This window comes from Scyliorhinus torazame, chromosome 8, assembly GCF_047496885.1.
Source record: "Scyliorhinus torazame isolate Kashiwa2021f chromosome 8, sScyTor2.1, whole genome shotgun sequence".
Classification (NCBI taxonomy): Eukaryota; Metazoa; Chordata; class Chondrichthyes; order Carcharhiniformes; family Scyliorhinidae; genus Scyliorhinus; species Scyliorhinus torazame.
Genome location: NC_092714.1, coordinates 144161480 through 144185427, shown reverse-complemented (window position 1 = coordinate 144185427; position 23948 = coordinate 144161480). Strand labels below are relative to the sequence as shown.

Genomic DNA, 23948 nt, shown 5'->3' with positions numbered 1-23948 from the left:
AATTTACTTTGGTGTATTGCAGAGTGCATTGTGAGTGATGAATACAATGTCCCAAATTAAAAGAAGTACACACAAATCGCTATTTCATCTGACAAGAGTGCGATTGTTTATGGATGAATTCTCAGTTAATGCCCACAACCTGCGTTCAATTAAACTCAGTTAATGTGTGATTAACATAGGCGAGACTTATTTTTCCCAGAATTTAGATGGAGATCTCATTGAAACTTATTCTTAAGGGGCTTGATAGGGCACGTGCAGGGAGGATGCTTCCTCTGGTTTGAGAGTCGAGAACAGGAAATCCCAGTCTTGGAATAAGGGCACAGCCATTTCGGATCATTTAGGACTGCGGAGAGAATTCTCCACACAAAGCATTTTGATTCTTTGGAATTTGCTCCAGAGAAGCGTGTGGATGCTTAGTTGTTGAGTATATTCAAGACACGGGTTGATTTTTTCATGCAAAGGGAATAATGGAATATGGGGAAAATAGCTTTGACTAAGGGTCATCTGGACTCGAAATGTTAGCTCTTTCTCTCCCTACACATGCTGCCAGACCTGCTGCGATTTTCCAGCATTTTCTCTTTTGGTTTCAGATTCCAGCATCCGCAGTAATTTGCTTCTATTTATGCGGAAAATAGGACTTGAAGTAGATGATTAGTTGTGACCATTCAAAATAGCGATGCAGGATTAAAGGACGATTGACCTTCTCATGCCCCTGTTTCTTATGTTCTTGTGTATTGCTTCCTCTGCTGGCTTTAGTCTCCCCTCATTTTGCTCTCCTGGCTTCAGTCTCCCCTCATTTTGCTCTCTCGTCTGGCTTCATTCACGTCTTGATTTGCTCTCTCTCCTGGCTTCAGTCTCCCAACATTTTGCTCTCTCGCCTGGCTTCAGTCTCCTCTTGATTTGCTCTCTCTCCTGGCGTCAGTCTCCCCTCATTTTGCGCTCTCTCCTGGCTTCAGTCTCCCCTCATTTTGCTCTATTTCCTGGCTTCAGTCTCCTTGTTTTGCTCTCCTGGCTTCGGTCTCCCCTTGTTTTGCTCTTTTTCCTGCCTTCGGTCTCCTCTTATTTTGCTCTTTCTCCTGCCTTCAGTCTCTCCTCATTTTCCTCTCCTGGCTTCAGTCTCCCCTCATTTTGCTCTTTCTCCTGCCTTCAGTCTCCCCTCATTTTGCTCTCTCTCCTGGCTTCAGTCTCCCCTCATTTTGCTCTCTCTCCTGGCTTCAGTCTCCCCTCATTTTGCTCTCTCTCCTGGCTTCAGGCTCCCCTCATTTTGCTCTCTCCCCTGGCTTCAGTCTCTCCTCATTTTGCTCTCTCTCTCATGCCTTCAGTCCCCCCTCATTTTGCTCTCCTGGCTTCAGTCTCCCCTCATTTTGCTCTCTCTCCTGGCTTCAGGCTCCCCTCATTTTGCCCTCTCCCCTGGCTTCAGTCTCTCCTCATTTTGCTCTCTCTCATGCCTTCAGTCCCCCCTCATTTTGCTCTCCTGGCTTCAGTCTCCCCTCATTTTGCTCTCTCTCCTGGCTTCAGTCTCCCCTCATTTTGCTCTCTCTCCTGGCTTCAGTCTCCTCTCATTTTGCTCTCTCTCCTGGCTTCAGTCTCCCCTCATTTTGCTCTCTCTCCTGGCTTCAGTCTCCCCTCATTTTGCTCTCCTGGCTTCAGTCTCCCCTCATTTTGCTCTCTCTCCTGGCTTCAGTCTCCCCTCATTTTGCTCTCTCTCCTGGCTTCAGTCTCCCCTCATTTTGCTCTCTCCCCTGGCTTCAGTCTCCCCTCATCTTGCTCTCTCTGCTGGCTTCAGTCTCCCCTCATTTTGCTCTCTCTGCTGGCTTCAGGCTCCCTTCATTTTGCTCTCTCTACTGGCTTCAGTCTCCCCTCATTTTGCTCTCTCTCCTGGCTTCAGTCTCCCCTCATTTTGCTCTCTCTCCTGGCTCAGTCTCCCCAGATTTTGCTCTCTCTCCTGGCTTCAGTCTCCCCTCATTTTGCTCTCTCCCCTGGCTTCAGTCTCCCCTCATTTTGCTCTCTCCGCTGGCTTCAGTCTCCCCTCATTTTGCTCTCTCTGCTGGCTTCAGGCTCCCCTCATTTTGCTCTCTCTGCTGGCTTCAGGCTCCCCTCATTTTGCTCTCTCCCCTGGCTTCAGGCTCCCCTCATTTTGCTCTCTCTGCTGGATTCAGTCTCCCCTCATTTTGCTCTCTCTCCTGGCTTCAGTCTCCCCTCATTTTGCTCTCTCTCCTGGCTTCAGTCTCCCCTCATTTTGCTCTCTCTCCTGGCTTCAGTCTCCCCTCATTTTGCTCTCTCTGCTGGCTTCAGTCTCCCCTCATTTTGCTCTCTCTGCTGGCTCCTGTCTTCGCTTTCTTTGCTGTGTCTCCCAATCTCCGTCTCTGCGTCTAATCTCTCTTCCTGCTGAGTCACTACCCCCATCGAACCTTGATTTCTCAGACTCCATCTGTGTTCTTGATCCTGACTCCAGTTCCTGGAGGGTCACCGCCCCATCAATCCTTGATTTCCTGCCCCTGTCAATGCTCCTATTCAAACTCTGCTTAATCCTTTGTGCAGTTGCAGCACCACCCCCCAGCTTCTCTCTCCCTTCACACTGATGCCCCAGCTTCACCAATATCACATTTCCTCCCAGATCCCTGCTCATGTAGATGGTATAAGATGTGGGGCAGCATGAATGAAAAATTGGTTGACAGGCAGGAGGGCAAAGAATTAGGGTAAATGTGTGTTGCTCAGCTTTCACCAGGATTGGTAGTGGGTACCCAAGCATTTGTTTCCTTCTCAATGCAAGTGTAAATTATTTAGACTTGAGCATAAGAGGTATAAATGACTTAGACTTTCGTAAGAAGCATAACCTCAATTTGCAGACAACACAAAAATAAGAGAGTTGGCAAATTGTGAGGAGGACTATAGAAAAAGTGAGGAAGGCATTAGGAATATTTTAATGAGAGAGTGCATTTTGGGAATATGCATTAAATGGTGAGGGGTTGGTTAGTTGAGGCATAGAGCTGCCACTCTTTTGGGTTTTATTAATAAGAGTACAGAATGCAAGAGCTGTGGGAAGCTTTGCACTATTTTCAAAAGAACATTAAAGTCACTGACTTGTAACTCCACAAGATCGGAAACTAGTTATGGGAGAGATTTACGAAAATGGAATAGATCCACTATGGAGCAGAGAAGGATTTAATACATTTTCTAAAAATTAGCGTGTTTTGAAGGGAAAATACCATCTCCTCTAGTAACTCGTGTAACTAAGCGATTGAAAGAGATTAGAGCAGGTCATAACACAGGTTTGATGGATTATGGAATTCTTGCCACTGTAAGTAGGTAGCTTAGCCAACAACCATTGCATCCCAAAATTATACGATTATTTAAAGTAGGAGAAGCTCTGGCATTACAAGGAGAGAGCTATTTTGTGGAATTTGTTTTTGATGTGATAAAGAGCTGGCACAGATGCAGTGCTGGAAACTTCTGTGGGTTTGTGGTTTTTACTGACACCCATGGCCTCCCCCACTCCCACTGACGTTTTTTTAACCCAAACACCCACTTTCACTGACACTTACTTTTCCTCCTGGATCACTACTCCTACTGACGCTTGTTCTCTAACTCAAACACCCACTTTCACTGACACTCACTGTTCCTCCTGGACCCCCACTCCTACTAAGACTCGCTTTTCTCCTTTCTGTTGCAATGCTGTGTCATTATTCAGCACTGAACCTCCTACTACAGCAAGATATTAAAATTACTTCGACTCTAGATTCAGCAAGCTATAAAACTTGACACATTAATGTTTGTCAAACCTGCCTCAAAATGAATTACATAACTCATCTTTCATTTTTTAAAGCAAACAGCATTTAATAGATTGTATCATAGTGCTATATGAACAATAATTGGGTACTGTTTTATAACATTTATGTGGGCAGTAACAACTGATGTGAAATATTTTCACTGCCGTAATATCATAATGTTTATGTGACTCTTTGACCTAACTTGTTTTTTATAATTACACTTCTCTTATTGTTGTGATGTGCTACAGAAAGAATGCAAAGACTGATTGATTGAAACTTTTTTTTGAAGTATTTGAAAGATTTGTTGCAGTTAATGTTAGAATGTCTAAGAATAAATGTGAAACTTAATGTAGCCACACTACTCAATGCAGTGCTGGACAAAATAAATGATTTTTTTTCCTTTAGAAAAGTGCTGCGGTGGCAGTTAGTGTGTCTCAAAGGTTTGTCCGGTCTCCAGCTTGGAAATTTATAGATTTTAAATAATGTGCTTTTCGTTTCCTGGCTAGAGGTGATAACACCAGGGAATCTGTTCTGAGATTCCAGGGATGAATTAAATCTGGGGAGCCTGTGGTAAACACCCCCTCTAATTTTATTCTTTGTGGGCCATGTTTGGGTGCACTGTCTTTTTGCATGGCTCTATATATGCAATAACTTAAAGGGGTTGACTTGTATGTACGTGGCTTGCACAGGAACCTTTGGACGGCACTGTGGTTAGCACTGCTGCCTCACAGCACTAGAGACCCGGGTTGAATTCCGACCTCGGATGACTGTGCAGAGTCTGCACATTCTTCCCATGTCTGCGTGGGTTTACTCCGGGTGCTCCGGTTTCCTCCCACAGTTCAACGATGTGCAGGTTAGGTGGATTGACTACGCTAAATTGCCCCAAGTAGGGGTTACTGGGATAGGGTGGGGGATTGTGCCTAAGAAGGGTGCTCTTTCAGAGGGTCGGTGCAGACTTGATGGGCCGAATGGCTTCCTTCTGCACTGTCGGGATTCTTAATCTTTGGATTGCTGCATGGGGGGATGGCAAGAGAAAAGGTGGTGGTTGAGAGAGGTTAATCCTATGTCTGTTGCTAATTGGTGGAATGTGATAAGTCATGTTCCCCAACGATCTGTACTGGAACTTCAGTTTTTCTTCACATTTATCAATGATAAAGACATTACAAGGAGATTTGGATTCAGTGAATGACAAATGAACGTCCATGTGGACAGATGTAAGATCATCCACTTTGGATCTGGGAAAAACAAATCCAAAATACTTTGTTCATGGTGGAAGGAACGGTGGAGGAATAAAGGTGTCCATGTACACAAAAGCTATTATACAATCTTTTTTTTAAAAGATAATTTATTGAAGGTATATATCCAAAGAATGCAGAAACAGGAACAAAACACAAAACAATATCGAACATTGCATAACATATTAATAATGCATATAACACTAGCAATACAACACAACAGGGACCCCCGTATACACAAGTACATTGACTACACCCCCAAAGAAATGTTATTAAAACAGAATAGCGTACCCCCCCCACCCCTTAACAGCCAATAATTACTGTACCCCATTGCCCTCCCCTACTTCCCACCCCCCCCACTGACGTTCTAGTAGTTCTTGAAAAAGTCAATGAACAGCTTCCACCTCACGAAGAACCCCTCATCCGTACCTCTAATGGCGGACTTAATTTTCTCCAAATGAAGAAACACAGCAAGGTCCTGCACCCACGACCCAGTGCTTGGTGGTTCTGAGGCCCTCCAGTTAAGCAAAATCCTTCTTCGAGCTAATAGGGAGGCGAAAGCCATGACATCGGCCTTCTTTCCCACCAAGACACCCGGACCCCCTCTCACACCAAAAATAGCTAGCCATGGAGAAGGTGAGATGGCCACTCCCACCACTTGAGCCAATACATCTGTAACACCCTCCCAGAACCCCACCAATTTTGGACAGGACCAGAACATGTGGATATGGTTTGCAGGGGACCCGATACATCATGCACATTGATCAGCCACTTCTGGGAAGAAAAGGCTCAGCCTTTCCGGTGTCATATGTATTCTATGCGCAACTTTAAGCTGAATAATACTAAGTCTAGCACGTGTGACAGTGCATTAATCTTATGCAGCGCTTCCTCCGAAATCTAACCTTGCACCGTGCCTCTCAATTTCTCCACCCATTTCTGTCGCACCAACACCGTCGGAACTTCCTCCCTGCTGGCCAACTCGGCGTATGCATTGGAGATCTCACCCTCCCCAATATCATCCTCCGAAAGGAGCTGGTTCTGTAGACTCAAGGGCGGCAGCATTGGGACTGAACCCATCTCTTTACTCAAAAAGGCCCTTATCTGGAGGTGTCTAAACTTGTTACCGCTGGGCATTTGATATGCCTCCATCAGCTCATTTAGGTCCGCAAATGTTATACCCAAAAACAGGTCCTCAATACATTTGATCCCCAGGCCATCCCATTCCCTAAATCTCGCTGGGACGAATCTATGGTTACCACTAATCGGGGCCTTCTATACATGCCCTCCAAACCAAAATGTAACGGGCATTGGTTCCAAACCCGCAGAGTAGAAACCACCACTGGGTTTGATAAGTATCTACCCGGCGAAAATGGAAGGGGAGCTGAAGCCAGTGCCCTTAAGGGGGTCTCATTACACGAGGCCTCCTCCACACTGCACCATACCCACTCTTGGTCTAACATCCAGCTTCGGACCAGAACATTATTAGCAGCCCGGTAGTAACTTTGAAAATTGGAAAGGGCCAGGCTATCTCCTTGTCTACTCCTCGCCAGACAAACTCTTTTAGTGTGGGGAACCCTCCCCGCCCATACACAGCCCAGGACAAGCCAATTGATCTTTCGGAAAAAGGATTTCGGCAGAAAGATTGGGAGATTCTGGAATGCAAACAGGAACCTCGGCACGATCACCATCTTAATAGTCTAAACTCTCCCACCCAAAGATAGAGGCAACCTGTATCATCTTTTAAACTCCTCTTTCATCCCTCTACTCAGCTTGCCAGATTTTAGCATGTGAAGATGGGCCCAATCCTGCACTACCTGAATCCCCAAAGAGCGAAAGCTCTTTCTAGCCAGGCAAAACTGGGGCCCGCTCCCGTCTTCCAGAGCCAAAAGCATCTCGCTCTTTGCCGCATCCGGAGAAGGAGCTTAATTCACTCAAAATCCCCAGAATCTTATCGAATGACTCCATGGGGTTTGTCATGTGAGAATACCTTTAAGAAATGGGTGTTTATAAATGGGTGTGTATATAAATATCTGTAGTGAGAGTGCCTTTAAGAAATGGGTGTTTACTATTGCAGTGATGTCAGAGTGGGTGGAGCTGGGCTGTCTGACAGCTTTTACTTTCGTTTTAGGCTGTTTGCTGCAGGGTGTATTTTAGTTTTGTTTTCAGAGCTGGATAGCTGCAGTCACAGCCAGAAGGGGTATTAGTCTTTCGCTCTCTAATCTAAAAACTGTAAATCGATCCTTTGGTGATTTAAAACTAATAACTGCTCTCGGTAGTGACTTTAACCTGATGTGCTTCTGTTAAAAGTTCTTTTTCAAGTCTTATGGATGTTAAAAGGGCAGCTTAAGGATTACTTAATGTTGTATTCTTTGGGGGTTGTATTTGAATTAATGGTTGCGAAGATGTTCACTATGTTTTAAAAAAGGTTCACTTGAGTTCATAGAATAAACATTGTTTTGCTTTAAAAAGTACTTTTCCATTTCTGCTCTACCACACCTGTAGAGTGGGCCGTGTGCTCCCCATACCACAACCTATTAAATGTTGTGGGTCAGGTGAACTCCATGATACATTTTGGGGTTCTCTAAACCCTGGCCTATAACAAATTGGGGGCTCGTCCGGGATAAAAGTCTATCTATTGGATTGGCTGAGTGAACTTAAAGACAGTGAGGGGTGAGCATATTGTGGTTGCTTTTCAGGTGTGGTATTCTGGTTTAAGTGGGGAGTGTGTTGTGGACAATGGCTCTTTCAGAGGCACATAGGTTTTTGGGGGTGGAGATGGTCACACGCAGTACCTTACGGACAGAGACTAAAAGCAGACTGTTAGATTTGGCAAAAACATTGCAGTTAACATTACCTGACAAAATGCGAAAAGGTGAGGTAATTATGACGGTGGCTAAGCGTTTAAAGTTGCCTGAGAGAGCTTGACTTATTGGAAATGGCAAAAATTCAGTTAGAAATTAAACAAATGGAACGAGAAAGAATTAAAGCAGCTTGAATACAAAAGAGATAGAGAGGAAAAGGAAAGAGAAAGGGAGATACAAATCAGGGAAAAAGATAAAGAGAGAGAGTTTGAACTTCAGAAAATCATGAAACATGACAAGTCAGTTAAAATTGGCAGGCGGAAAGGGAAACATACAGTTGGATGATAGTGATGAGGATAGTGAGAAAGAGCGTCATAGTCGAAGGCTTGGTGGGGATCTATTTAAATATGTCCAAGCATTGCCAAGGTTTGATGTGAAGGAGGTAGAAGCATTTTTCATTTCATTTGAGAAGGTAGCTAAACAAATGAAATGGCCACAGGACATGTGGGTATTACTGATTCAAACAAAGCCGTTAGGTAGGGCTGGTGAAGTGTTTGCATCACTATCAGAGGAGGTATCTGAGACGTATGAGGAGATGAAAAAATCCATCTTGGGTGCATATGAACTAGTGCCTGAAGCCTACAGACAAAGGTTTAGAAATGTAAGGAAAGAATTTGGTCAAACATACATGGAGTTTGAAAGGCCAAACAAAGTCATTTTGATAGGTGGATAAGGGCTTTGAAAATAGACCAAACATATGAAGCTCTCCGAGAAATTATACTTTTGAAGGAGTTTAAAAGTTCAATTCCTGATGTCGTGAGAACTCATGTGGAAGAACAGATGGTTAAAACTGCGAGATTAGCAGCAGATATGGCAGATGATTATGAATTAGTTCATAAATCAAAGCTTGGTTTCCGACATCAGTTTCAGCCTGTGAGGGATAGAAACTGGGGACATAAGAAATACTCCAGTGGTAAAGGTAAAGGTGATCTGATGGGAGATAATAAGGAGAGTGTACCTCAGATTATAAAAGAAATCCAGGAGGGTGGAAGAGACATGAAAAGTTTCAAATGTTTTCACTGTAATAAACTAGGCCATGTAAAGCCACAGTGTTGGTGGTGAAGAAAAGCACTGGGAAGGCTGAAGTGGTAAAACAGGATAAGACAGTGGTGTTTGTTAAAGTGGTAAAGGAAAGCCCAAATGAAGCGAAGGAGGTGCAAAAGATTGTACAGCCTGATCAAGAGGTGATTGATAAGAAGGTGCCAGATGTCTTTGAAGAATTTACTTGTGTGGGTAAAGTTTACTCATGTGTATCAGGAGGAGCAGGTAAAGAAGTCACAATTTTAAGAGATACGGGAGCTAGTCAATCTTTAATGGTAAGAGATGAGGAGTTATGTAGTTTGTGAAGAATGTTGCCAGAAAAGGTGGTGTTATGTGGAATTCAGGATGAGAGGAGTAGTGTTCCATTATATAAGGTAAGGTTGGAAAGTCCAGTGACGAGTGGTGAAGTGGTAGTAAGAGTAATAGAAAAACTATCTTGTCCAGGAATATAGTTTACCTTGGGTAATGATATCGCTGGATTGCAGGTGGGAGTGATGCCTACTGTGGTTGATAAGCCAGTGGAAAATCAGACAACTGAAGTGTTGAAGGGCGAATATCCTGGGATTTCTCCGGATTGTGTAATAACAAGGTCGCAAAATCACAGGTTAAGACAAGAGGAGAAATCAAAGAGTGAAGATGAAGTGGAAGTTCAATTATCAGAAACGATTTTTGATCAGATGGTTGAAAAAGAACAAGAACGACTTCCGGTTGCGGCAATGACCAGCTAAGCCGCACGTTTCGGCGGCTCCAGCTCCAACTGACCTTCGGGCTCTTTTAAGAGCCCCAACGGGAAATTTTCGCGCGACGAAACCCAGTGTGGGGTGAGTGAATAGGGAGTCCCCACCCCCCCCCCCCCCCCCCCCCCCCCCCAACGGAAGAGGAAAATATCGGCGGCTGCAGCGCGAGGAATCCTCGACGATAGGGACAGAAAGGGAGAAGACACAAGATGGCGGCGGAGAAAGCCCAGGCGACATGGGGGCCCGAGCAAGACGAATTCTTAAGACGGTGTGTGGAGCTACTAAATAAGGAGGTGCTGACCCCGATGCTACAGGCAATTGAGGGGCTCAAGGAGGCACAAAGGACCCAGGAGACAGAGCTCCGCGTGGTGGAGCAGAAGGTGACGGATAATGAGGACGAGATCCTGGGCCTGGCGGTCAAAACACAGGCGCACGAGGCGCTCCACAAAAAGTGCATTGAAAGGATCGAGGCCCTAGAAAACAGAGCGCGAAGGAAGAACCTTCGGATACTGGGTCTCCCTGAGGGAGTGGAAGGAGCGGATTGCGGGGCTTATGTAAGCACGATGCTAAGCTCGTTGATGGGAGCTGAGGCCCCTGTGGGCCCCTTAGAGGTGGAGGGGGCCCATCGGATCCCGGCGAGAAGACCAAAAGCGGGAGAACCACCTAGGGCGACAATCGTGCGATTTCACTGCCTTAAAGATAGAGAAGAGGTTCTGAGATGGGCTAAAAAGGTACGGAGTAGCAGATGGGAGAATGCAGTGGTACGGGTGTACCAGGATTGGAGTGCGGAGGTGGCGAGAAGGAGGGCGAGTTTTAACCGAGCCAAGGAGGTGTTACACAAAAAGAAGGTGAAGTTCGGGATGCTGCAGCCAGCACGACTATGGGTCACGTACCAGGAGAGACATCATTATTTCGAAACGGCGGAAGAAGCATGTACCTTTATTAAAGATGAGAAATTGGATCGGAACTGAGGGACTGATATTGCAGGAAATGTTACTGTCGATGTAAATAGAGAAGTAAATTGGGAAGGGGGGAGACACTAAGAAATGTGGGCGCCGGTTGGGGGGGAAAGAAGGGATATAGGCGGAGAATGAGGAATGGGAGTGGGAGGGGAAAGGGAGCTGCGCCACAAGAGGCGGGTCAGCTATAGGGATGTTCCCGCGCCAGAAAGATAATGACGGGAAGACAGTCGCAAGGTAGATGGGAGTTCCCCACACGGGGGGGGGGGGGGGGAGTGGGTGCTAAAGAGTGGGTGGTCGGGGATGGAATGCGACGCCTGGGGAGCGCGGAAGCGGGATGCGGGACTGGCCTAGAGAAGGTGATGGCTAGTCGACACGGGAAGGGGGCAGGTAGCCCCCTAGTGAGGCTGATCACGTGGAACGTGAGAGGCCTAAATGGACCGATTAAAAGGGCCCGAGTGCTCGCGCACTTGAAAGGACTAAGGGCAGACGTGGCTATGCTCCAGGAGACGCACCTGAAGGTGGTGGACCAAGTTAGGTTAAGGAAAGGATGGGTGGGACAGGTGTTCCATTCAGGGCTAGATGCAAAGAATAGAGGGGTGGCCATACTGGTGGGGAAACGGGTAGCATTTGAAGCAAGGAGCATTGTAGCAGATAGCGGAGGTAGATATGTAATGGTGAGTGGCAGGCTGGAGGGAATGGAGGTCGTGCTGGTTAACGTATATGCCCCGAATTGGGACGATGCGGGATTTATGAGACGGATGTTGGGTCGTATACCGGACCTGGAGGTAGGAAACTTGATATTGGGAGGGGACTTCAACACCGTGCTGGACCCAGGGTTAGATAGATCCAGATCTAAGACCGGAAGAAGGCCGGCAGCGGCCAAGGTGCTCAAGGGGTTTATGGACCAAATGGGGGGAGTGGATCCATGGCGATTTCTTAGACCGAGGGCTAGGGCGTTCTCCTTCTTCTCCCATGTTCATAAAGTGTACTCCCGGATAGATTTTCTTGTTCTGGGAAGGTCGTTGATCTCGAGGGTGGAAGAAGCTGAGTATTCAGCCATAACTGTTTTGGATCATGCCCCACATTGGGTGGACCTGGAACTAGGAGAGGAAAGGGAGCAGCGAGCACTCTGGCGATTAGATGTGGGATTGATGGCGGATGAGGGAGTTTGTGGAAGAGTGCGTGGATGTATTGAGAGGTACCTGGAGGCCAATGACGACGGGGAGGTCCGAGTAGGAGTGGTATGGGAAGCACTAAAAGCGTAGGTCAGAGGAGAGCTGATCTCCATTAGGGCCCACAAGGGGAAAACAGAGGCCAAGGAAAGGGAAAGATTACTGGGGGAGATTTTAAGGGTGGACAGGGAATTTGCGGAGACCCCAGAGGAGGGACTGTACAGGGAGAGACGATGACTCCAGACGGAATTCGACCTTTTGACCACCAGAAGGGCAGAGGTGCTGTGGAGGAAGGCACAGGGGATGAGGTATGAATATGGGGAAAAGGCTAGTCGCCTGCTGGCCCATCAGCTGCGAAAGAAGACAGCGGCGAGGGAGATAGGGGGAATTAGAGACGAAAAGGGAGCTATGGTGCGGAGAGCAGGGAAGATAAACGAGGTGTTTAAGACCTTTTACGAAGGGCTGTATAGGTCCCAACCCCCGGAGGGAAAGGAGGAGATGCGGCAGTTCCTGGATCAATTGAGGTTCCCGAGGGTGGAGGAGCAGGAGGTGGAAGGCCTGGGGGCACCGATTGGGGTGGACGAGGTTATTAAGGGGCTGGGGAATATGCAAGCAGGGAAGGCTCCGGGACCAGACGGGTTCCCGGTGGAATTTTATAGAAAATATGTGGACCTGTTGGCCCCGCTGTTGGTGAGGACGTTTAATGAGGCCAGGGAAGGAGGGACTCTACCCCCGACAATGTCGGAGGCGACGATATCGCTAATTTTGAAGCGGGATAAAGATCCGCTGCAGTGTGGGTCCTATAGACCTATTTCATTATTGAATGTGGACGGCAAATTGCTGGCAAAGGTACTGGCATCGAGGATAGAGGACTGTGTCCCGGGGGTGGTGCACGAAGACCAGACAGGGTTCGTAAAGGGGAGACAACTGAATGTCAACGTGCGACGGCTATTAGGGGTGATAATGATGCCCCCAGTAGAGGGGGAGGCAGAGATAGTGGCGGCAATGGATGCAGAGAAGACATTTGACAGGGTGGAGTGGGAGTACTTATGGGAGGTGCTAAGGAGGTTTGGGTTCGGGAACGGGTTTATTAGCTGGGTCAAACTCCTTTATGGGGCCCCAACGGCAAGTGTGGTCACGGGTCGGCAAAGATCGGAGTATTTCCGACTATATAGGGGAACAAGACAGGGATGCCCGCTATCTCCATTGTTGTTCGGGTTGGCAATTGAACCACTGGCCATGGCGCTGAGAGACTCCAGGAAATGGAGAGGGGTGATTAGGGGGGGAGAAGAACATCGAGTGTCGCTATACGCAGATGACCTACTGTTGTATGTGACGGACCCAGTGGGGGGGATGACAGAGGTCATGCAGATATTGAGGGAGTTCGGAGATTTCTCGGGATATAGGCTTAACATGGGGAAGAGTGAACTTTTCGTGATACACCCTGGGGACCAGAGTAGAGAGATAGAAGGCCTGCCTCTAAGGAAAGTGGAAAGAAACTTCCGATACCTGGGGATTCAGATCGCTAGGAGCTGGGGAACGTTGCACAGACGTAATCTGACACGATTGGTAGAACAAATGGAGGAGGACTTTAAGAGGTGGGACATGCAGCCACTGTCGTTGGCGGGCAGAGTGCAGGCAATTAAGATGATGGTCCTCCCGAGGTTCTTATTTGTATTCCAATGTCTCCCTATACTAATCACTGAGACCTTTTTTTTTTAAATAGTCAGGAGCATCACGAGCTTCGTGTGGGCAGGGAAAGTCCCGAGGGTAAGGAGGGGGTTCTTACAACGTAGCAGAGACAGAGGAGGATTGGCGCTACCGAATTTGGGCGACTACTATTGGGCCGCCAATGTGGCGATGATTCGTAAATGGATGATGGAGGGAGAGGGAGCGGCGTGGAAAAGACTGGAGAGAAAGTCCTGTAAAGGGACGAGCCTAGAGGCGCTGGTGACGGCGCCGCTACCGCTCTCACCAAAAAAGTTTACCACGAACCCAGTGGTGGCGGCAACATTAAATATCTGGGGACAATGGAGGCGACAGAGAGGTGTGCAGGGAGCCCTGGTGTGGTCCCCAATCAGGAACAACCTTGGTTTGCCCCAGGAAGGATGGATGGAGGATTTCAGAGCTGGCACCAGTTAGGAATTAGGAGGGTGGGAGATTTATTTATAGATGGGACGTTTGCGAGCTTGGGAGCATTGGAGGAAAAGTATAAGTTGCCCCGGGGAAACTTCCTTAGGTATATGCAGGTGAGGGCGTTCACAAGACAACAGGTGAGGGAATTTCCGCTGCTCCCGACACAGAGGATCCAGGATAGAGTGCTTTCGGGGGTGTGGGTCGGGGAGGGCAAGGTGTCAGAGATATACCGAGAGATGAGGGAAGAGGGGGAGGAGCTGGTGGGCGAACTAAAAGGAAAGTGGGAAGAAGAGCTCGGGGAGGAGATAGAGGAGGGTATGTGGGCTGATGCCCTAAGCAGGGTAAATTCCTCTTCCTCGTGCGCCAGGCTTAACCTGATTCAATTCAAGGTGCTACATAGAGCACACATAACGGGAGAAAGATTGAGCAGGTTCTTCGGAGTGGAGGACAAGTGTGGGAGGTGCGGCGGAAGCCCGGCAAACCACGCACATATGTTTTGGTCGTGCCCGGCACTGGAGGGGTATTGGAAGGGAGTGACGGGAGTGATTTCGAAGGTTGTGAAGGTCCGGGTCAAACCAGGCTGGGGGCTAGCTTTATTTGGAGTTGCGGATGAGCCGGGAGTGCAGGAGGCGAAAGAGGCCGATGTTGTGGCCTTTGCGTCCCTAGTAGCCCGGCGTAGGATTTTACTCATGTGGAAGGAAGCGAAACCCCCCGGACTGGAGGCCTGGATAAACGATATGGCGGGGTTCATAAAACTGGAGCAGATGCAGTTTGCGCTGAGAGGATCGGCTCAAGGGTTCAGCAGGCGGTGGCAGCCATTCCTCGACTACCTAGGGGAACGTTAGAGGGAAGATAGATGACCAGCAGCAGCAACCCGGGGGGGGGGGGTGGAAAGTTTTATTTCATGTTAAATGATTAGTTTACCATGTTGGTTAGCCATTTGTTCACTGTTAAATTTTCTTTTTCTTATGTTTGATGTGTAAGGGGAAAAAATTGTGATCGAAAAATTTTCAATAAAATATATTTTAAAGAAAAAGAACAAGAACAGGTGGAGGATGAGGTGGATATTTTTAGTTCATGAAAATTGACGGAGTTGCAACAGAAAGATACAGAAATAATTATTTCTGTATCAGAAAGCATATACGGAAGAGGAATCTGAGTGTACACCAGAGTGTTATTACTGTAAAAGTGATGTCTTGATGAGAAAATGGGGACCTTTACAAATGCAGGCGGATGAAAAATGGGCAGAAGTTCATCAAGTAGTATTGCCGGTAGGGTATAGAAAGGAGGTGTTGCAAGTTGCACGAGGTACCAGTGGGAGGTCATTTGGGAATAAGGAAAACTCAAGCTAAAATCCAGAAACATTTTTATTGGCTTGGACTACATAAAGATGTAGTTAAATTTTGTCAATCATGTCACACATGTCAAGTGATAGGGAAACCTTAAGCAGTGAGAAAACCAGCTCCCTTAATGCCCATTCCAGCATTTGAGGAACCTTTTACAAGGGTCTTAATTGATTGCGTAGGACCGCTTCCGAAAATGAAAAGTGGGAATCAATATCTTTTGACTGTAATAGATGTGTCTACTAGGTTTCCATGGCCATTCAGTACGTAATACTACAGCTAAAATGATTGTGGAGAAATTACTTGAATTCTTTACTAGATGTGGACTACCCACAGAAATACAATCGGATCAAGGATCAAATTTTACCTCAAGGTTATTCAAAGAAGTTATGGATAGCTTAGGAATAAAATTTAAATCAACTGCGTACCATCCAGAATCACAGGGAGCGTTAGAAAGTTGGCATCAGACATTAAAGACAATGTTGAGGGCTTATTGTCAAGATTATCCAGAGGATTGGGATAAAGGAATTCCATGTTTGCAGTTAGGGATACACCTAATGAGTCAACCAAATTCAGTCCTTTTGAATTAATTTTTGGTCAAGAGGTAAGAGGACCACTTAAATTGATTGAGGAAAAATTGGTGAGTGAGAAATCGGAAATTACATTATTGGATTACGTGTCAAATTTTAGGGAACGATTAAATAGAGCAGGTGAATTGGCTGGACAACATTTGAAAGTTGCACAAAATGTGATGAAACGGGTCACGGACAAGAAATCCAAAGTTCGTAGTTTTGCCAGTGGAGATAAAGTTTTAGTGTTGTTACCAGTGGTAGGTGAGCCTTTAAAAGCTAGGTTTTGTGAACCTTATCGGATTGAAAGGAAATTAAGTGAGATGAATTATGTGGTAAAAACACCAGATAGAAGGAAATCTGACCGAGTGTGTCATGTGAATATGCTTAAAAGGTACTTTGAAAGGGAAGGAGAGAAAAAGGAGGAGGTTTTAATGATTCTAACTCAGTGGTGAACCAAATCCAGATGACTGTGAATTTGATATCCCTCAAATTAAATTGGAAAACAAGGATGTTCTTAAAAATTGGGATAAATTGTTGAGTTACCTTCCATAGGAAAACGAACTGATCTGAAAGAGTTATTGATACCACATGGACAAGTTTGTGGCGATAAATTGGGAAGTACTAAAATGGCTATACATGATGTAGATGTGGGAAATGAGGTTCCAATCAAACAACATCCATATAGATTTAACCCTTTAAAATTGGCACAGGTTAACAATGAGATTGAGAGCATGCTTTAAAATGGCATAATTTAAGTGGGTTGCAGCCAATGGAGCTCACCCATAGTGATGGTATCTAAACCAGACAGTACCCAATGGTTGCGTGTGGACTACAGAAAGGTTAATGCAGTTACAAGAACGGACTCTTATCCTATCCCACGTTTGGAAGATTGCATTGAGCAAGTGGGACAATCGGCTTTTATTTCCAAACTGGATTTACTTACAGGTTACTTGCAGGTACCTTTATCCGAAAGGGCGAAGGAGATTTCAGGTTTTGTGACTCCACTTTGGTATATACCAATTCAAAGTTATGCCATTTGGCATGAAAAACGCCCCAGCCTCATTTCAACGGTTAACTAACAAAGTCGTTTCAGGATTACCCAATTGTGCGGTGTACATCGACAATCTGGTCATTTTTGACCAGACAAGGAAAGAACATTTAAAACATCTGATGGAGTTATTCGATCGACTTCAGGAGGCGGGTTTGGTGTTAAACCTAGCCAAAAGTGAATTTGGGAAAGCCCAAGTCACTTTCCTTGGCCATACAATTGGACAGGTTCGCATGGTCACATGGGATGTGAAACCAACAGTTATTGATGAGTTTCCAATACCCTCAGGACGAAGGGAAATAATGCAATTTCTTGGCATGAGTGGATTTGAGCGAACTTTTGTGCAAAGGTTTTGTAGCGTGGTTGTTCCACTGATGGACTTACTGAAGAAACGTCAAATTTCAGTGGATGGCGAACTTTCAACAGGCATTTGACTGCCTGAAAGCTGTGATAACCAATGCTCCTGTGTTGGAGAATTACAAGGGACTCTGTGATCAGGTTGAACTAAAGTATCTGACTTTAAAGAGAAATGCCGAGGCGTAGAGAAATGGACGGATCGTGCAAGGACCTTGTTCAAAGAGACTGTCAATCGAGAAGGATTCCAGTTGGAGGAAAAACAAAAAATGTACTATATTGTTGTACCTGTTTGCGTGTGTTGTTTTTTTTAAACAAAAAAGTATATTTACTGTGTGCATTTCTTAAAGGATAGTGAAAAGGTGAAAAATGAAACCATCTTGAAGTTGATGGTTTTTTTTTTTTGGGGGGGGGGGGAGGTGTCATGTGGGAGTAACTTTCAGAAATGGGTGTTTATAAATGGGTGTGTATATAAATATCTGTAGTGATAGTACCTTTATGAAATGGGTGTTTACTACTGCAGTGATGTCAGAGTGGGTGGAGCTGGACTGTCTGTCAGCTTTTTACTTTTGTTTTAGACAGTTTGCTGCAGGGTGTGTTTTAGTTTCGTTTTCAGAGCTGGATAGCTGCAGTCACAGCCAGAAGGGGTATTAGTCTCTCTCTCTAATCTAAAAACTGTAAATCGATCCTTTGGTGATTTAAAACTAATAAGCTCTCAGTAATAACCTGATGTTATTTTTTAAGTCTTATGGATGTTAAAAGGACAGCTTAAGGATTACTTAGTGTTGTATTCTTTGGGGGTTGTATTTAAATTAATGGTTGCTAAGATGTTCACTATGTTTTTAAAAAGGTTCACTTGAGTTCATGGAATAAAGATTGATTTGCTTTAAAAAGTACTTTTCCATTTCTGCTGTACCACACCTGTAGAGTGGGCCGTGTGCTCCTCATACCACAATCTATTAATAGTTGTGGGTCAGGTGAACTCCATGATAAACTTTGGGGTTCTCTAAACCCTGGCCCATAACAGGTTGGAAACATACAATAGGAGGTCATCTGCAGACGTAGAAAGCCGGTGTTCCACCCCCCCTGCCCTGCTCAAAACCCCTCCACTCTCTAGACGCCCGAAGAGCCATTGCCAAAGGCTCGATCGCAAGGTCAAATAGCAGAGAAGAGAGTGGGCACCCCTGCCGGGGCTTTATGCAACAGTTTAACCCTGTCCAAACCCAAGTCGCTCCAAAATGTCAAATAGGTTCACCGATTCCAATCAGTCGAATGCCCTCTCGGCATCCATTGACATCACAACCTCCACCTCATGTCCTCCAGCAGGCATTGTATATTGGTCGCTAACAATCTGCCTTTTACGAACCCGGTTTGATCCTCTCCAACTACTTCCGGAACACATCCTTCAATATGGGTAGCCAAGATCTTAGCCAGAAGCTTTGCATCTACATTGAGGAGTGAAATTGGACGATATGATCCGCATTGCTTGTAAAGCAAAGCAAAGCCAGCAGCACGGTTCAATTCCCGTACCAGCCTCCCCGAATAGGCGCCGGAATGTGGCGACTAGGGACTTTTCACAGTAACTTCATTTGAAGCCTACTTGTGACAACCAGCGGTTTTCATTTCATGTTGATTTCTAGAGTTGCGGGGACAGAATACTCGCCGATTTTGGTGTCTGACCACGCCCCACACTGTGTGGACCTGCAGGCAGATAAACCATCCCCTTGCAGACCTCGGTGGAGATTAGACGTTGGTCTCCTTGCGGATAAGGGAATATGTGAGAGGTTGGAGGGAGACATTTGTAATTAAATAGATCAGAACAACACTGGGGAGATCTCTGCCCCGGGGGGGACTATAGCGCCGTTCATGGCACACCTAAAACAAACGTTGGGCATTGAGTGTTTGGGACTGTGGGTTCAGTATTCAGCGACATGTTCAGAGACATTTGTATGGCCGTGTTGATGCAAAAGAAATTGTTAGCAGAGGCAGAAATTACCTTAAACGCGGGGGGGGGCGGGGCGCGGGGGGGGGCGGGGCGCGGGGGGGGGGCGCAGGGGGGGGCGGGGCGGGGGGGGGGGAGGAATCCTGAAGTTAAATAGTACAGGCTAGCCATGTATAATTGGGGAAGCTTTGTGGATCCTGGGAGCAACCACAACGCCCAGGAGCTTCCAACACCAATCTGGCCTGAAAGCGAGATTTATGTGGATGCTGAAACCAGGCCCAAGTTTTACCAAGCTCGACCCTTCCCCTTGCCTTACATGAGAAGGTTAAGTCTGAACTCGAGCAGCTAGAAGAATTAGGCATCATCAAACTGTGCAGTTTTCGGAATGGGTGTCTCCCATTGTACCAGTGGTTAAGTCAGTTGGACCTATTAGGATATGTGGGGACTACAGATTAACTGTGAACCAGGCGGCAAAATTGAACCGATACCCAGTACCAAGAATTGAAGATCTGTAGGCTAAAATAGCAGGAGGTTTAACGTAGACTAAATTTGATCTGTGTCATGCATACCAGCAATTAGAATTGGTAAATACCAACAAAGGCCCATATCAATATACCCAGCTACCCTGCGGAGTCATTGGTATATGCAATTTTGCAAGCCATGATGGAAAGCTTTCTACAGGACTTATCTATCTAGACAATGTACTGATAACAGGAATGTCCAAAGAGAATTAATACGGCAGATTTATTCCTAATCTTTCTACAATTTTGACACCCCTACACACACTACTCAAGTATTGGAGAGAGAATCCGAAAGAGACCTTTGAGCAGGTCAACTAACTTATAGTCATCAAGTCTCTTGGTTCATTTTGACCCCTCAAAGAGATCCTTCTTACCTGCAACACATCTCCCGACGGAATCGGAGTGGTTTTATCACATACCTATGGAAGAAAGTTCAGAAAGAACCATCGCTTGTGCCTCAAGGACTCTGACTGATGCTGAACAAGCTTACTCACAAATCAAAAAAGGACTAGCCTTTGGAGTGGTAAAAGTTCCATCAATATGTCTTTGAATTACATTTTATAGTAGTTACCAACCACAGACCCCTGTTGGGTTTATTTAGGGAGGATAAGGATATTCCCATCCCCATAGCTTCACTGAGGGTCCAACCCTGGGCTCTATTGTGGGAAGCCTGTGAGTATATGTGTCAACATAAGCAGGGTACACACATTCAAATGTGGATTCTTTAAGCTGCCTTCCCCTACCTGAAAGTATACCACTTCCACCTGTCCCACAGGAAACCATTCTTGCTTTAAACGTTCTCTCTACGTTGGCATTGTCGACGCAACAGCTCAAGTTTTGGACCCCAAAAGATCCATATTATCTTGAGTCGAACACATGGGGCTGGATTCTCCGCCCCGCCGCATTTCTGTTTCACCCCACTGGCGGGATGCTCCATTACGCCTGCTGGTCAATGGGGTTTCCCATTGTTGGGCAGCCCCACGCTGTTGGGAAACCCCCAGGCTGCCGGCAAAACGGAGCATCCTGCCGGCGGAGAATCCAACCCCTGGTCCTTCACAGCTGGCATTATGATAACAGGTCTGAGCAGTTAAGATCCTTTCAGATAAGAAAAGACTAGTTAAGTTGCAAAGACAGCGTATTATTATGGGGAACAAAGGTGGTAATTTCCACTCCTGCTAGACAGCTATTATTGCAAGAGCTACGCTGTGCCCTTCCTGGGATGGCGAAGATGGAAATGTTCGCATGCAGTTGTGTGGTGGCCCTGGATGAATGTCGACATAGAGAATCCGGTCAAATAACACGACCAGTATCAGATGCAGCAAAAATTGACATCTGCGGCCTTTATGCATCCTTGAGAGTGGCCAGTCGACCATGGACATGCCCATTCATGGGCTCCATGTTCTTGCTCATCATAGATGCTCACTCCACATGGTTGGACATACACGAAATGAAGTCCACAACCTTATCAGCAATGACAGATATTCGCCACCCATGGCTTACCTTATATGGGACTGTGCTGAGATCCATTTATTGTATAACATTGTAAATAGTTCCCGTGTTGTTGTAATGTGTTAATCAGGAACTTGAGGGGAAAGGATGTGGTATCATTCCCCTTTAAGGGGGTGAATTCTCAGAGGAACATAGGAGTAGGCCATTCAGTCCCACGAGCCTGCCTTGCCATTCAAGGAGACCATGGCTGATCTGTGGCCCAGCTCCATATACCTGCCTTTGGCCCATATCCCTTAATGTCTTTGCTAAACAAAAATCTATCTCAGATTTAAAATTAACAACTGTAATAGCTTCAACTTTCAGTTTCTGGGAGAAAGTTCCGAACCTCTACCACCCTTTGCATGAAGAAGTACTTCCCAACATCTCTCCTGAATGGTCTGGCCCTAATTTTTAGACTATGTCCCCTGGTTTTAGAATCTCTAACCAGTGGAAATAGTTTATCTTTATCTACCGTCTTTTCTTTTTTTTTAGAAAATATTTTTTTGGGGCATTTATAATTTTAACATTCTAAACAACCAAGCGTTCCTGCACATGCAAAAGCCCCACAGTAACATACCCAACATCCCCCCGCCCTAACTCCTAGCTACCCATATGTTAGATTGCCTGCCCTTATTCTTCACTGCCATGCCCCTGCCCCCCCCGCTGACGGTCAGTTTTCCTTAAAGAAGTTGATGAATGGCTGCCACCTCCGAGCGAACCCCTATACTGAACCCCTTAAGGCAAACTTAATCTTCACTAGCCTAAGAAACCCTACCATGTCAGTGACTCACACCCCCGACTTAGGAGGCTCAGAGTCCCTCCATCCCATTACAATCCGGCTACGGGCCACCAGGGAGGCAAAGGCCAAAACGTCCCCCCCCCCCCCCCCGTTTCCCCCCCCCCCACCCCTGCTCCGCCACCTCTGGACTCGGAGTCACCCCCCCTTCCGGGACTTCTGACATGACATCTGAGAATCCCTGCCAAAATCCCCTCCGCATCAGACAAGCCGGACTTCCCCCACACCACCTACATCTGTCCTTCAACTCCTCAAAAAATCTACACATCCAGCCACAGTCATATGAGCCCTGTGGACCACCTTGAACTGGCCCAGGCTGAGCTTGGCACACAACTAGGCTGCATGGACTCTCCTCAGGCCCTTCTCCCATAGCCCAACTTCCAGCTCCCCTCCCAACTCATCCTCCCACTTCCTCTTCACCTCCTCGATTGGGATCCTTTCTCACTCCATCAGTTTCTTATATATTTCCGAGACCCTCCCCTCCCCAACCCCTGTTCTAGACATCACCTTATCCTGTAGTTCCCTTAGAGGGAGGTGAGGGAAGCTTGGAACTTGCTTCTTGGCAAAATCCCGTACCTGCAGGTAACAGAATCCGTTCCCACCCGGTAACTCAAACTCCTCCTCTAGCTCCTCCAGGCTCGGGAAATCCTCCTTAATGAAGAGATTATCAAATCTCTCAATCCCTGCCCGCTGCCACCTCCCAAAGCCCCCGTCCAGCGAACCCCCGGAGCGAACCAATGATTGTCGCAGATCAGTGACCATACCGACGCCCCCTCCAGTCTCATGTGTTGCCTCCATTGCCATCACACTCTCAGGGCTGCCACTACCACTGGACATGTGGAGTAACGTGCCGGCAAGAACGGCAGAGGTGGTGTTAACAGAGCCTTTAGACTCGTGCCCTTGCAAGATGCCGCTTCCACTCGCTCCCACACCGACCCCTCCCCCACTACCCATTTCCTAATCATCGAAATATTGACTGCCCAGTAATAGTAAATAAAGTTCGGAAGGGCCAAGCCCTCCTCACCGCGTCCCCCCTCAAGAAGGACCTTCTTCACCATCGGGGCTATCTCGGCCCATATAAAACCAGAAATCGCCGGGTTCATCTCCCTAAAAAATGCCTTAGGGATGAAGATTGGGAGACACTGAAACACAAACAGCAATCTTGGGAGGACTGTCATCTTCACAGTTTGTACCCTCCCCGCCAATGGCAGCGGGAGCACGCCCCACCTACGGACGTCCCCTTTCATTTGCTCAATCACCCTGCCCAAACTTAGTTATGAAGCTGACTATCTACCATCTTTTCCTGTGAATATCTTGAAGACTTTGGTCAAATCATCCCTTAACCTTCTAAATTCTAGTGAAATTCATGTGACCTGTAGGGCCAATCGGGTTTTACTGTTAGGAGTTTGGAGTCATGGAGTATGGTAGCCTTTATCTATGTATATATTTATTTGCCTTAATAAAACATTTATTCATTAACCTACTTGGTGGCCGCCAGCCTTTCAAGATCCTACAAATTACATTTGGCAATATGGCTTAATTTTTGCAATTAATGATTCATAACTAGGTTATAATTTACCATATTTCCTACCAGAAAATCTCATTACCAGGGCCAAAAGATAAAACCATTAAATACAAATTATTTTTCTGTCTTTAGTATTGTATATATCTGAGCTATTTGCTCCCATCCATCATCTCCCCAGTAAAGAAGACATATGGAAAACTTGCTGCTGACGTATCACCAATGCTGTTCTGTCAGAAATTATTGGAAAATTCATAAAAATGGATTCTTCTGATATGTTTTTCTTCCCTATGTTGAATGATCTGATCTGTGCTCGACACTTCCCCACAGTAACATGACTGAGATTTGGCATTCCATGTTAAAGATCATTGATGCTCCTTCTCATTCTGTGGCACCTTATATAAAATATGTTTTTATTTGAGTCATTTGAAATCATTCCAGAGTAACA

At 46.3% G+C, this 23948-nt stretch overlaps 1 protein-coding gene across 2 annotated transcripts in view; it reads left to right on the top strand.

The window, feature by feature from the left end:
* The window catches only part of gtf2f2a (general transcription factor IIF, polypeptide 2a), a 259984-nt gene that overhangs the window by 191268 nt on the left and 44768 nt on the right, over positions 1–23948 (top strand). The gene's annotated exons all lie outside the window — the stretch shown is intronic.